We start from the raw sequence: 14,887 nt of genomic DNA, 5'->3' as shown, positions 1-14,887 counted from the left end.
TCTGTAGTATGAAACGACGACCAATCAGTTTGGCTGCATTTGGCTGGATCTGAGCACACAGTATGGCTCTGAATACATCAGAATTCATTTGGCTGCTTCTGTCCTGTGTCACATCATCAATAAACACTAGTGACCCAGTGCCACTGGCAGCCATGCATGCCCAAGCCATCACACTGCCTCCGCCGTGTTTTACAGATGATGTGGTATGCTTTGGATCATGAGCTGTACCACGCCTTCGCCATACTTTTCTCTTTCCATCATTCTGGTAGAGGTTGATCTTGGTTTCATCTGTCCAAAGAATGTTCTTCCAGAACTGTGCTGGCTTTTTTAGATGTTTTTTAGCAAAGTCCAGTCTAGCCTTTTTATTCTTGATGCTTATGAGTGGCTTGCACCATGCAGTGAACCCTCTGTATTTACTTTCATGCAGTCTTCTCTTTATGGTAGATTTGGATATTGATACACCTACCTCCTGGAGAGTGTTGTTCACTTGGTTGGCTCTTGTGAAGGGGTTTCTCTTCACCATGGAGATTATTCTGCGATCATCCACCACTGTCGTCTTCCGTGGGCGCCCAGGTCTTTTTGCATTGATGACTGTAGATTTTGCCACTCCTAATATTGTAGCAATTTCTCGGATGTTTTTTTTTCTGTTTTTGCAGCTTAAGGATGGCTTGTTTCACCTGCATGGAGAGCTCCTTTGACCGCATGTTTACTTCACAGCAAAACCTTCCAAATGCAAGCGCCACACCTCAAATCAACTCCAGGCCTTTTATCTGCTTAATTGAGAATGACATAACTAAGGGATTGCCCACACCAGCGCATGAAATAGCCTTGGAGTCAATTGTCCAATTACTTTTGGTCCCTTTAAAAACAGGGTGGCACATGTTAAGGAGCTGAAACTCCTAAACCTTCATCCAATTTTAATGTGGATACCCTCAAATGAAAGCTGAAAGTCTGAACTTCAACTGCATCTGAATTGTTTTGTTTAAAATTCATTGTGGTAATGTCTAGAACCAAAATTAGAAAAATGTTGTCTCTGTCCAAATATATATGGACCTAACTGTATGTGATATGGGTCTTAGGCCAAGTGAATGGGTATAAGTTTTACAATTTTGCTAGGGAGTGTGTGGGGATATGAAAGTCCAGCGCTTCCGATTTGGAGAGATTTATTTTGAAATTAGAGAGACTGCCATATCGCTCCATCAGCGCCATCAAGGCAGAGAGACCCTTTAGAGGATTGGTTAAGAGGACCAGAAGGTCATCAGCAAAAGCTGCCGTTTTAAAATTTGAGTTGTGAATTCTGATGCCCTCTATCCTCTGATTTTCTTGCATTGAGATTAATAAAGGTTCCATAGCCAAGACAAACAACAGTGAAGACAACGGGCAGCCTTGTCTGGTCCCATTATGTATGGTGAATGTGTTTGACAAGGAATCGTTGATTTTGATGCGTGCAGTTGGGTTATGGTACATAGCCATAATGGCAGTAACCAGTGCATGTGGTAGGCCGAAGCATAGAAGTGTCTCCTTTAAGTAGATCCAGTCCACCCTGTCAAAGGATTTCTCAGCATCTGTACCCAGTAATACCAAAGGGGTCTTGTGGGCTTTGGCATATTGAAGGAGGTGCAAAATTTTGTGAGTATTGTCCTTTCCCTCTCTCCTGCCCACAAATCCAGTCTGATTCAATGAGATAAGATTTGGCAAGAACTCGGCAATCCTACGTGCAAGCATACTGGCCAGCAGTTTCAGGTCAACATTCAATAGGGATATAGGTCTGTAGCTGCCACAAAGGGTCGGGTCCTTGCCATCTTTATGTATTAATGATATTTTGGCTTTGAGCATTTGTTGTGGAAGGGGTTGACCCTCTAATGTTTCATTACAAATCTTCAGAAGATGGGGCAAGAGGAGAGGGGCGAAGGTTTTGTAGTATTGCGCAGAGAATCCATCTGGACCAGGGGCTTTGCCTTTCGGGCACCTCGCCAGGGTGGACTGAAATTCTCCTAGTGTGAAGGGTTTAGATAGTTTGTTTTGTTGAGATGTTGTTAATACCGGGAGATTCAATGTATGCAAAAAGTGAACAGTATCTGACTTTCTCTGTATCTCATGAGCTTCTGTGTCATTTGGGTGAAGATGATATAACTGAGAATAGTATTCCAGAAAGGCCGTCTCAATGTGGGTGGGGTTCTGTGCTGTAACACCTCTGGAGTTCATATTGGAGTGGATGTGGGTACGGACTTGCCTTTTGCGGAGCCGGTATAAAAGAAATTTGGAGGCCTTATCACCGTGTACAAACATCCTGTCTTTCCACGACGCATACAATTTCGCCGAACTGACATTAAGAATATATTTCAGTTTTTGTCTCTTACTAGTGATGGTGGCCAAAGTTATATTGTCATTGTTTTTTTTGTGGTTCAGCTCCAGCTTTGCTATATCTTCGTATAAGTTTTGAACTTCCTGATGTCTCTTTTTATTATAATAAGATGCAATGGAAATAAGTTCGCCTCTTAGCAGAGTTTTATGTGCTTCCCAGAGGGTTTGGGGGGAGGTCCCCTCTAATTCATTTTGTTGGAAGTATTGGTGAAGTTTATTACTCAGACGCGATTGGACATCAGGTAAGCCCAGTAGTGCTTCATTAATCCTCCAAGATCTGGGACTCGAGCGCATTCCGGGTGTAAATAATGAAAGTAATACAGTGGCGTGGTCAGAGTATACGTTCGGGGTTATATTTGCAGTAGAAAGTCTAGGCAGGAGCGATCTTGGTACAATAATGTAATCTATACGGTGGTAGGATTTATGAGGATTGGAATAGAAGGTGTAATCTCGTACGGAGGGATTTAAGTATCTCCAAGAGTCAATTAGCTGCATAGAATTAAGAGTGGTGCGGAGTCTCACTAAATCTCTAGAAGAGATAGCACTTTTTTGTTTGGAAGTGTCCAGCTTAGGTTCCAAAGCAATGTTGAGATCTCCTCCAATCAAGAGAACACCCTCTCTAAAGCTATCTTCTTTAGAATCGATATTAACCATTTAACCAATTTTTTTGTTGGGTGCGTACAGGCTACCTAGGGTTACTAATGACCCATTAAGTAACCCCTTGACACATATGTAGCACCCTTGAGGATCTGCGAGGGATTCTCTAAACTGAAATGGGACTCCCCGTAGCATAGCAATGGAGACTCCTCTCGAGCCAGATTGTGTTGAGGTGGCATGGTACCATGTGTCATAGAGTGAACGTTCAAAGTTTGGCAATCTATTGGGTTTAAAATGGGTCTCTTGGATGAATAGTACATCTGCCTTTTGATTTTTAAGTCTATGTAGTGTAGGGTATCTGGAACTCGGCGAGTTTAAACCGTGGGCGTTTAGGGATGCAAAAGTAATTACCTTATCGGCGTCTGTCATAGTGGAATAGGATTTTCCCAGGTGGTGCTTCCGGTGGAAAGAAGCTAATTGTGCCTATAGGGGTTAGGAGATGGAAGGGAATAGGAAGAGGGGAAGGAAAGACTAGAGATCAGAGAGAAGTGGAAAAAGATGAGTATTAGTTTAGATGATTGAAAACAATATGAAACAATTCCAGATTCAAATTCAAACCACATATATAATGCTTGGTGTTGATAGCCAGTTTAGGGGAGCATGACCAACATACAAATTTATATTCAACGACAACATCTTTGTAGAGCATTGTGACCAGCCCAGGGGATGGGGATGACTCGGGTACCCGGGCCTTTGCCTTGGGGATGTCACGGTGGTCGGCTCCCGGGCCCGTACCCTTTAAAAAGGGTGGATAGTTTGTTTATTTTATAAGAGTTCGTGACGCCACCTGTGGCTTCTGGTGAGGATCACCAGCGCTGCGCAGTCCACTGAGGCCGATGATAAGGCAGTTCGATGGTATAGCTCCCCACAGGTGGAGCTAGGCCTCAGGGCAGTGTACAGAAAGGGGATGCAGGACAGGCGAGACTCAGCCGGGTCAGAGCAAGAACAGGGACAGACACGATAGTCACTTCAGTACCTTTTACTGATGGAAATTCAGGCACATCCCGGAGCACTGTAGGGTGAAGGGTGCATGTCAGGATCCTCCCCAATGAGCGGGTTTAGGGCCTCCTGTTACTTGCCTCTGCGTAGTAAGTTTCTGACCTGCCTGGAGCTAGGCCTAACTTTGTCTCTGTCCTGCGCTGGCTGACCTTGTGGTAGGGCCTTCTCTTGGAATACACGCTCCTCAGCTTGCGGGGCCTATGTGTTTCCCGGCTCTGTTACGTATCAGCACTTTAGCGATCCTGGGACTTGTAGTTCTCCAGGGATTCCGGTTATATCTTACTGGGTCATAGAGATCCCGGTAAGCTTTGGACCCGGTGTCCGGTAAACTCTTCGGGGCGAGCTGGTTAAGCTCCTCTGCCCCTTATGTACTAACTCTCCACTCGCCTTCGGCCTACTCGGGCCCTCACTAGGCTACTCACACTAACAGCAGCTTGCCGCGCTTCACCGATCTTATGGCACCGGCACACCTAAAGCTCACTTCTCTGAGCTACACTGAGTCTTGATCTGGATAAGCTCCACTGCAGGATAGCAATTGCAGGAGCTGGAACAGGCTTTTGTCCTCTGAGGTAACTCTTCTCAGACTGTACTGGACTCACTGCTAAACCAGACTCAACTAGACTCTTGACTGACTGCTGCCTGGCTCCACCTTCCCTATTTATCTATCCCTAACGGGCTCCCTCTGGTGGTCTGAGGTGAAAGGTGGAGCTGTGTGAATGGTTATGGGGACCTCTTGTGGAGGAATCCATCAATGCACTCTTCCAGGATCTGTGATACCAAGCGCAGCTGGGCATCACATTCCCCCCTAGTTAAGCTCAGCACTCCCAGGCTGAAGTACATTTTTATAACAACACGAAAACATAAACAATGCAATAACAATCTTCCCTTTATGGGAGGCACCAATCTTAAACGTTACATAACATTAACAAATACAGAGTGTCCTCAGAGTTCGAGTCTCCTATGGTGAGGTTCCCAAACAGGATGTCCATATCACAGGGTAGAGTACTTGGTGGTTTGAGGGACCTGTCCCAAACCCTCAACATAGGCCCTGGGGTGGCTGCAGGGCATGAAGATTCCGAGTTGGACCTTCAATAGGGCCACTCCCGACAGGTTTTCCTTCTGAGGTCACCTAAAAGGGCACTCCAGGGAGCGCAATTATATACAAAAGCAGTTTTTGGGCTGCACACAGTCCTCAGCCACGCAGTTCTTAGGTATGCAATTAAGGAATTAATGAGGTGAAGCACAAATTAATAAAGATATGCATGAAAATACACAATAATTACAGTACATTACAATTTTAATACACAATACCCCAGGGGTAACTAGCTACACTTTCAGAAATTTGACAATTTTACTGAGTGTACCTAGCAGGGGGTTTACCTCTCGTGCTACGTGTTGATCTGCGTAGTGCGGTGGTCTGTGAGGTATCAGGGTCTGTATTTTCAGTTACCCTACCAGTTCTACGTGTGACCAAGTTGTAAAACTGCCTTAACCTCTCTCTTGGACTGGCAAGTTCACCATGGGCTGGGCCCTCTTGCTCTACTCCTACCGGGGATCCTTCATCCGGGGATACTTCTTGAGCTGGCTCTTCTGCAGCACTCACAGGTTCAACTTGCTGTGGAGGGTTTTCTGGCTGTTCGTAGAATTGGAGTACTGGGATGATTATTGCACCTCCTACTTGAGGCCAATCAGCTGGGAAGTCTCCTAGGTCAGTGTGTATCACCGTTTCTCCAGGTTCTTCCGGGATTGTGAGAGGCACTTCTTCTTGGGGTTTCAGTAAATCTGGACACAACTTTAGGTGGTCCCTGGACACTGTTGTAGACGTTTTTCCTCCATCTCGACTGATTAAGCATGTCTTCTTATTGTCAAACCTTGACGGCAACACAGTGTAGGGGTCTTTTTCCCACTGGTCATCAAGTTTGTGGTTACGTCTTTTCCTTTTCAATACTGTTTCACCTGGTGTGAAGGGTTCTGCGGGTGCGTTTTTGTTGTATTGACTCTCCTGCTTTTCTCTCACCCGAGTGAGACTGTCCTCGACACAGGCTTGTACTCTTCAGTACTGCTCTTGTCTGGTCGTGTCCCAGTCCTCAGTGGTCATATCAGCTTCAGGCTCAACAACACCAAGCTCCAGGTCCATGGGCAGCTTTCCTGGCCTTGCCCGAATGAGGTATGCCGGAGTGCAATTGGTGGAACTTACTGGTATCTGATTGTACAGATCCACTAGGTCAGGTAGTAGGTCTGGCCACTGATTTCTCTCCTCAAGTGGTATGGTCTTTAGCAGGTCGATGATGATGTTGTTCATCTTTTCGCAGAGACCGTTGGTTTGTGGGTGGTACAGTGTAGTTCTGATCTTTTTACAACCGTACAAATGGCAGAACTCCTTGAACAACTCAGCCTCAAAGGCCGGGCCTTGGTCCGTCAGCACCTGCTCAGGATAACCATGGGGTCTACATAACTACGCTTGGAACGTCTTTGCTGCTGTTTCTGCTGTCAGGTCTTTGACAGGGGCGACCACCAGGAAACGTGAGTAGTGATCCACCATGGTCAGAGCATAAGAGTATCCTGACCTGCTGGGGGACAACTTGACATGGTCCAGGGCCACGATCTCCAGCGGTCGAGTCGTCTTGATGGGTTGGAGGGGTGCCTTCTAGCTGCTGTAGTCCTTTCTTCTGAGGCTACAGGGCCCACAGTCTCGGCATCACCGCTCAATGGAACTGCGCATTTCTACCCAGTAGAATCGACACTTCAGCAGGGTCTCTAGCTTTTTCCAGCCAAAGTGCCCTGCCTGATCATGGTAAGCTTCTAATACCATCTGGATGTCTGTCTTTGGGACCACTATCTGCCATACCATCTCATGGGTTTTTGGATTGACGTACCTCTGGCACAGCTTCTCACGGTAGATAAACAGCCGGCTCCTCTCGTTCCATAGCTGCTTTGCTTGGAGAGACACTTCCTTCTCCAGGGAGGTACCTTCTTGGGTTATCAGCTCCTTGATGCGGCTGACAACCGGGTTGCTGTCCTGGGTCTCTTTCCAGCTGTGGTGAGGCAGGAGGTTTAACGTCTTTCCACGCTGCTTCCTGGAGGCTCGTTGCTCGTGGATCATCCAACTCCGGTGAAAGGAAGGTAGCTCTATCTTTTCCAAGTCATCCACTTCTTCTTCTGTGTCTGACTGGTGAGGCATCCTGGACAGGGCATCGGCGTTGGCGTTCTTGTGGCCCGCCCGGTATTTAATTGTAAATTGGTAGTTTGACAGCCGAGCCATCCATCGTTGTTCCAGTGCCCCCAACTTAGCTGTTTCAAGATGGGTCAAGGGGTTGTTATCAGTGAAGGCAGTGAACTTACTGGAGGCTAGATAGTGCTTAAACCTTTCAGTGATGGCCCAGACTAAGGCCAGGAACTCCAACGTAAAGCTGCTATAGTTCTCTGGGTTCCTGTCAGTCGGGCGGAGCTTCCTGCTTGCGTATGCGATCACCTTCTCTTGGCCATTCTGCTTCTGACTTAGAACAGCGCCCAGCCCTTCGTTGCTGGCATCTGTATACAGCAGGAACAGTTGGCTGTAGTCCGGGTAGGCTAGGATCTCATCGCCTGTCAGGATCTCCTTCATCTCCTGAAACGACTCGGCTTGCTCCTTACCCCAGTGGAATGGGGGATTTCTGCCTTTGGGGGACTGTCCTACCAGGAGGTCTTGCAGAGGCGCTGCTTTCTTAGTATAGTCTTTTACAAACCTCCGGTAGTATCCTACTAGTCCCAAGAACTGACGCACCTCCTTGAGGTTCTTCGGCTCCAGCCACTTCTGGATGGCTGTGACTTTCTCCGGGTCTGGTGCTACCCCTTCCGGACTGACAATGTGCCCCTGGTACTGTACCTTTTTCCTGATCAGGTGGCACTTTGAGGGCTTCAACTTCATCCCGTACCTGGACATTGACTCAAATACCTCTGCCAGGTGTTTCAAGTGGTCCTCGTACGTTCTGGAGTACACTATTACATCGTCCAGGTAAAGTAACACAGTCTCGAAGTTGCGGTGTCCCAGGCAGCACTCCATCAATCTCTGGAACGTTCCGGGGGCATTGCAGAGTCCAAACGGCATACTGTTGAACTTGCAGAGTCCCATCGGGGTGGTGAAGGCCGTCTTCTCCCGATCCTCCTCAGCCACAGCTACTTGCCAGTACCCACTAGTGAGGTCAAGGGTGGAAAAGTAATTTGCAGACTTTAAGGCAGCTAGGGACTCCTCTATGCGTGGTAAAGGGTATGCATCTTTATGTGTAATGCGATTTACTTGACGGTAATCTACACACATTCTCATGCTCCCGTCCTTTTTCCTAACTAGCACTAGGGGAGCCGCCCAGGGACTACAACTATCCCTTATTACTCCCGCCTTTCTCATGTCCTGCAACATTTACTTTGCCTTCTGGTAGTGAGCTGGTGGTATAGGCCTATAACGGTCTTTGATTGGGGGATGGTCACCTGTGGGGATATGATGTTGAACCCCCTTAATCCTCCCGAAGTCAAGTGGATGTTTACTGAACACCTACGAGTATTCTTGAACCACCCAGTGTACACCCTGTTTTTGATGGGCAGGAGTGGTGTCTGTCCCAACATGGAGCTGTTGACACCAATCCTCCACCTGGGTTGCAGGGTCATTATCCTCCACTTCATCTGGTGAAGTTAAGGACTCCGCCTCGTGAATGCAGTTGTTATTTACAGCATGTAATTTGGCAACAGTGGCATAACGTGGCAGTCTGACCTCATCTTCCCCTAAGTTGAGAATACGGACGGGCACCCTCCCATTGCGTACATCTACCACTCCCCTGGCAGTTAAGAGCGTGGGTCTATACTCAGAGCAAAGGGGTTCTACTACCGCCTGGTAGCTCTGTCCTCTAAGACCTATAGCAGCTCTACACTAGATGAGAATTTCACTCATTGGGGGAATGACAATGGGTATGGGGTCTGTTACCCGCACATTACCGATTTCACCGTCTGTTAACCTTACTTGCTGTTGATACATCAGGACTCGGATCTCCCTTTGCAGCGCCCTCCTCTGTCTTGGTCTGGCAATGTCGGCTATCTGTTGGAGCAAGAACACAACTTCTCCCAAACAGTTACCAACAATGTTAGTGCCTAGTACCATATACGGATTGGTGTCATCAGGATTAGTCTCTACTACAATTAGCCCCTGGTCCTTCAGCTCCATTCTCCCCACCTTTACAGTCACATTCTTAACCCCGAGTAGGTTAAGGGGGAGTCCGTTTGGGGCATAAACAGAAAGATTTGGAGCTGGCGGACGTAGGTCGTCCATGGACCAGAACCTCTTGTAGAGGACGTCAGGCATGATGGTTACCTGAGATCCTGTGTCCAGCAGAGCGTGCGTCGGGTTTCCCATCCAGTACAATGGACAGGAAAGGTCTTCCTTCGACGAACCTGTTGTACCAGTCTGATGGGCCTGGTGAGTCTAATCCTGGGTGTCGGCCCTCGGACCCAGGGTTTTCTCATTTAAAGGACAATTCTGGGCGATGTGTCCGGTCTTGCGGCAGCGGTAGCAGGCAGGGTCCTTCTGTGTACGGCACTGGTCACTTGTCCTCGGCGAGGGTGGTGTTGGCCTCCTCCTCCTTCGCATCCAGGGGACATCCTCAGGGCTATCGGCTAACAGGATCCTCCCTCCTTCCTCGGGCTCTGTCTGCAGCTGCAGAGCACTCAGCACAGTGGTCAGGGTTTTGCTCAACTGACGCACTTCAGAGCGCAAACTGTCCAGCTCTCTAGGGGACGTTGCTGGAACCTTAGCTTCAGCAGCCACTGGGGACAAGGTAGGTGTAGCAGGCACTGGGGTAGCCCCACACTGGTAACGTTGGATGCCATTTGGTTCCAGGGGCTGAAGTCCTTTTATAGCCATGTCAAAGGTGGCATCTGGATGATCCAGGGACCACCAACGCACAGTCCTGCTCTCCTCTGGAGACCTCAGTCCCCGGACAAACTGGTCTTTCAGCATTTTGTTCTCATTTTCAATGCTGGTTGGACTGACCTGTTTAAGAGCCTGCAGGGTCCCCTGTAGACGCCATGCGTAGTCCCGAACATTGTCCTCCGGCTGTTAGGAACAGCTGTAGAACCTCATCCGGAGGTCCGCCTCAATAAGGTCCTCAAAGACAGTCTGTAATTTTTGGAATATTGTGGACACTGACTCATGGTCTGCGGCCGACCATGTTTCCACTTCCCGTTCCGCAGCACCGGTCAGTTGTCCTAATACGACAGCGGCTCTTTGCTTGCCTGTCATGGAGTACATGTCTAAGATACCACATATCTTCCGTTTGAATCCAGACAGGGTATCTGGTTTGCCGTTGTACTGGGGGAGCCACTTTGCTCCAGGAATGTACGGTAAAGTCATAGGAATGACAGGTGTTACAGGCACTGCTGGTGGAGCAGCGGCTTCGGCCTGCTCATCATCGGGCGCGGGCTGAACTTCAGGGACGTTGACCGGCATGTCGGCGTTCTGCTGTTCATCGGACATCTTGGCGCCCCCCTAGTTAACCGTGGCTTACCTTCTAGTTTTTCTTCCGGTAGGCCAGAGCTCCGCAGGTGACAGTCGTCTTCAGGACCTTGCGTCGCTTGCGTCCTACGTCAGAGCGTTCAATGACGCTCTGTACAGGACCTGGCGCTTTCTGGTTTGACGTCGAGGTGTGGGGCGTGTCCGGGGCTTCGTGCTCTTTTGCAGGTACGCCCCTAATTTTCCCGCGGTTACGCCCTTCTTCTTGCTCGGTGACCCAACAATGGCGGCAATCTTCACCACAGCTTTACACACACAGTTCAAAATAAAGGCGCACAGTACCCGGTGGCAACGGGCTTAGCACTGCGGCATTGCAGCGGACATGCTATCCTGTTCGTGACGCCAGTAGAAGATGACCAGCCCAGGGGATGGGGATGACTCGGGTACCCGGGCCTTTGCCTTGGGGATGTCGCGGTGGTCGGCTCCCGGGCCCATACCCTGGGGTCTCTCTTTAAAAAGGGTGGATAGTTTGTTTATTTTTGTTACTTGCCTCTGCGTAGTAAGTTTCTGACCTGCCTGGAGCTAGGCCTAACTTTGTCTCTGTCCTGCGCTGGCTGACCTTGTGGTAGGGCCTTCTCTTGGAATACGCACTCCTCAGCTTGCGGGGCCTATGTGTTTCCAGGCTCTGTTACGTATCAGCACTTTAGCGATCCTGGGACTTGTAGTTCTCCAGGGATTCCGGTTATATCTTACTGGGTCATAGAGATCCCGGTAAGCTTCGGACCCGGTGTCCGGTAAACTCTTCGGGGTGAGCTGGTTAAGCTCCTCTGCCCTCTATGAACTAACTCTCCACTCGCCTTCGGCCTACTCGGGCCCTCACTAGGCTACTCACACTAACGGCAGCTTGCCGCGCTTCACCGATCTTATGACACCGGCACACCTAAAGCTCACTTCTCTGAGCTATACTGAGTCTTGATCTGGATAAGCTCCACTGCAGGATAGCAATTGCAGGAGCTGGAACAGGCTTTTGTCCTCTGAGGTAACTCTTCTCAGACTCTACTGGACTCACTGCTAAACCAGACTCAACTAGACTCTTGACTGACTGCTGCCTGGCTCCACCTACCCTATTTATCTATCCCTAACAGGCTCCCTCTGGTGGTCTGAGGTGAAAGGTGGAGCTGTGTGAATGGTTATGGGGGCCTCTTGTGGAGGAATCCATCAATGCACTCTTCCAGGATCTGTGATACCAAACGCAGCTGGGCATCACAATTGCATAACAAGAGTTACGTGGGGTAACAAATAGCGAAGCCTAGACCTAAAGGGAGGAATGGTATGATGAGACCAACAATATACTTAGGGATTCAAAAAAGTGAAGAGGTCGAGGCCCATTTCCGAATTCATTGTCCAAGACCAACAGAGTCCAGGAGAAAGAAACAAAACAGTTTACCCTTTCACAATTGTCCTGAAAAGGACCAATGGAGAGATGGGACAGCAACGAGTGTCAAAACCACTCAGGTGATATCATCAGGTCTTTTAGATGTCGGAGACTTAGCTGACTTTCTCCTCGCACGTTGGGCTTTCAGGGTAGCTTGTTGCCAAGGGACTGGACTCGGAAAGGGTTGAATCAGCGTCGCAGAATGAAATGTCTCCAAATCAGGGTAGGATGCAAGAATTATGTCGAGGGTTTTGCAGGCAGCTTTAACATCTGCAGATGATCTAGCGATGATCTTCATGTCTCCTGCTGTCACATGGACTCCGAAGGGGAATAACCAACGGAAACGGTGACCTCTCTGCAGTATAGCATCTGTGAAAGGTTTCAGCAACCTTCTTTTTTTCAAAGTGATAACCGACAGATCTTGAAAGAGCTGGATCCGTGTGCCTTCATAAAAGATCTCCTGTTGTTCCCTTGCTCTACGGAGGATCAGATCTTTAACTCGATAATCCAAAAAGTGGCATAATACATTTCGGGGTGCCTCTCCTTGGGGCGGTTTGGGGCGGAGGGCCCTATGGACCCGGATTAGTTTGATTTCTCGGGGGTCATCATCAGTAAGTATGCCCTTGAAGATCTCTACTGCAGCTTTGCCTAAAGCTTCAAAAGCCACAGATTCGGGGAGGCTTTTAATTCTAATATTGTTGCGACGCTCCCGATTTTCGTGGTCTTCCAGGGTATTATGGATCAGATGTAGTTGTTGTTCATGAGCGTTCAAGTTATCAAGCAGCGCATTGACTTGTTGTGAGAATGCAGTTTGGGATTGTTCAAGCGACTCCATCCTGTGACCCTGTTGAGTAAGGTCATTTTTTATCTCTGCCAATTCTCGACCAATTGGTTTGAGGGTTATAGCCAATATTCGCTTTATAAAGGAGCGAGTAACCGTGGAATCCTTAGTCGGGCATTCACCATCCGGGTCACTTTCCACCTCAGAGTCAGAATCGTCTATGTTTATCATATCTAAGCGCTTAGCGGTCTTTGTTGATTCAGTTGTAGTGCCTTGTTTCTTTAAGAATTGGTCAACATCAGCTTGGGTGACGGGTTTCACAGCTTTAGATGTATTTTTAGGGGGGTTAACACTGGATTTCCCCATAGTGTTACTGGAAAGCTCTGTAGAGGAGAGTATAGTCAAGTTATGGTGCAATGGCTCCCCCTGCTGGCTTAGGGGTGTTTAATACGACATATCTTGTCAAGCAGTGCTATATGGTCAGAATCTGAATATATTACTGGTAGATCCTACTGGTGGGAGTTGTAGTACCCCAGAAAAGAGAATTAACAGCTGTACAATCCCTGGATGAGAGCTTATAATAAAGTGCAAAAAAAACTCTATGCACAGCTTCTCTATCGCCTCTAAGATGCTCAAGACATCAGTCCCAGGACAAAGCTTGCAAGCTCAATTGGGGCAGAACAATGGGCTGGTGATATAATGTCAGAGGGTGTCCAGATAATGCTGGGACCTGCTGCACCGATTTATATATAAAAGCAGCAGCCTTAAGGCCCCGTCACACTTAGCGACGCTGCAACGATCCCGACAACGATACGACCTGTCAGGGATCGCTGCTGCGTCGCTATGTGGTCGCTGGTGAGCTGCCAAACAGGCAGGCTCACCAACGATCAGGGGAGCAGCGACATCGTGGAAAGAATCTTTCCATGATGTCCTGCTCCGGTTACCAGCCTGCTGAAGTAGGAGCAGGCTGGTAACTATGGTAAACATCGGGTTACTAGGGGCACACGCGCTCCTAGTAACCCATTGTTTATCATGGTTACCACTCTGCTATAGTGAGTGGGAGGTTACCGCTCACTTTAGCAGGCTCGTAACCATGATAAACAGCGAGTTACTAGGTGCGCGTGTGCCCCTAGTAACCCGATGTTTACCATAGTTACCAGCCTGATCGCTGCTCCCACTGGTCACACATAGCGATGTGTGCTGACCAGCGGGAGAGCAACGGCCAAAAAATGGTCCAGGACACTTTGCAGCGATCAGTGACCTCACAGCAGGGGCCTGATCATTGCAAAGTGTCACACATAGCGACATCGCTGGTGAGGTCGCTGTTGCGTCACCAAAACCGTGACACAGCAGCGATCTCGCTAGCGATCTCGCTATGTGAGACGGGGGCTTTAGCCTCTGTGATCTTAATTGTTCTTCAGCCCTGCTCAGATTAGGCCAGGGTCTGTGGTGCTAATCTTAATAAAAGAGCGATAGCCACAGACTCAGGAGTCTCCACTTCTCCCCAGCACTGCTTAAGTCCCGCGCCCCTAGACTGGTCCCCCCCGCTCTGACGATGGGGCTGAAGGGAATCCCAGGCCTCCGTGATCTCCGGAGCTCTCACAGCTCTTCAATGGCTTCTGCAGCTTTCTTTGTCGGGCTCCTCGGGTCCCAGATGCTGTGGGTAACAGGTACCAAAAGTCTAGGGGGTGGATGGCGTCTTTTGCGAGGCCAGATGGCTCGGATGCTGCTGATCTGGAGAGGAGCTCTGTTTGCAGCAGCCTCCTCAGTCAGCGGCCATCTTGGATCTCGCTATGGAATTTTTCAACATGGAAATTGACCTGGGGAGAATTTTAAGATCTGCAGAAGGTCAATTTCTACTATGCTTTTTTTCACTGTCAATTTTAACCCCTTTCAATGTAGTAGGGAATCGGGATGAAATCTGCAGGGAATCTATGGCAAAATTGGCAGCAAAATCTCCATGTTATTCCTGCAGAATCCATCAGTCGATTTGGCCAGGAGAAATTTGCCAAATTTTGTTCTGTCCTTAAAAAACTCCCAGCTCTGGCAGCTATAAGGATATAATAATTAATAATCACACAAATTTGGACCTCCAAAACCTTTTACAAAGTGACTTATCCTTGACATTGTACCAAAATGTTCAGTACGTGTCTGTTCATCTCTTTAAAAAAAGCAA

The sequence above is a fragment of the Phyllobates terribilis genome, unplaced genomic scaffold (assembly GCF_046119375.1).
Source record: "Phyllobates terribilis strain yellow unplaced genomic scaffold, ASM4611937v1 Scaffold_1__5_contigs__length_1240528914, whole genome shotgun sequence".
Lineage (NCBI taxonomy): Eukaryota > Metazoa > Chordata > Amphibia > Anura > Dendrobatidae > Phyllobates > Phyllobates terribilis.
The sequence above is the reverse complement of the archived record's forward strand: the minus strand, read 5'-3'. Positions refer to the sequence as shown.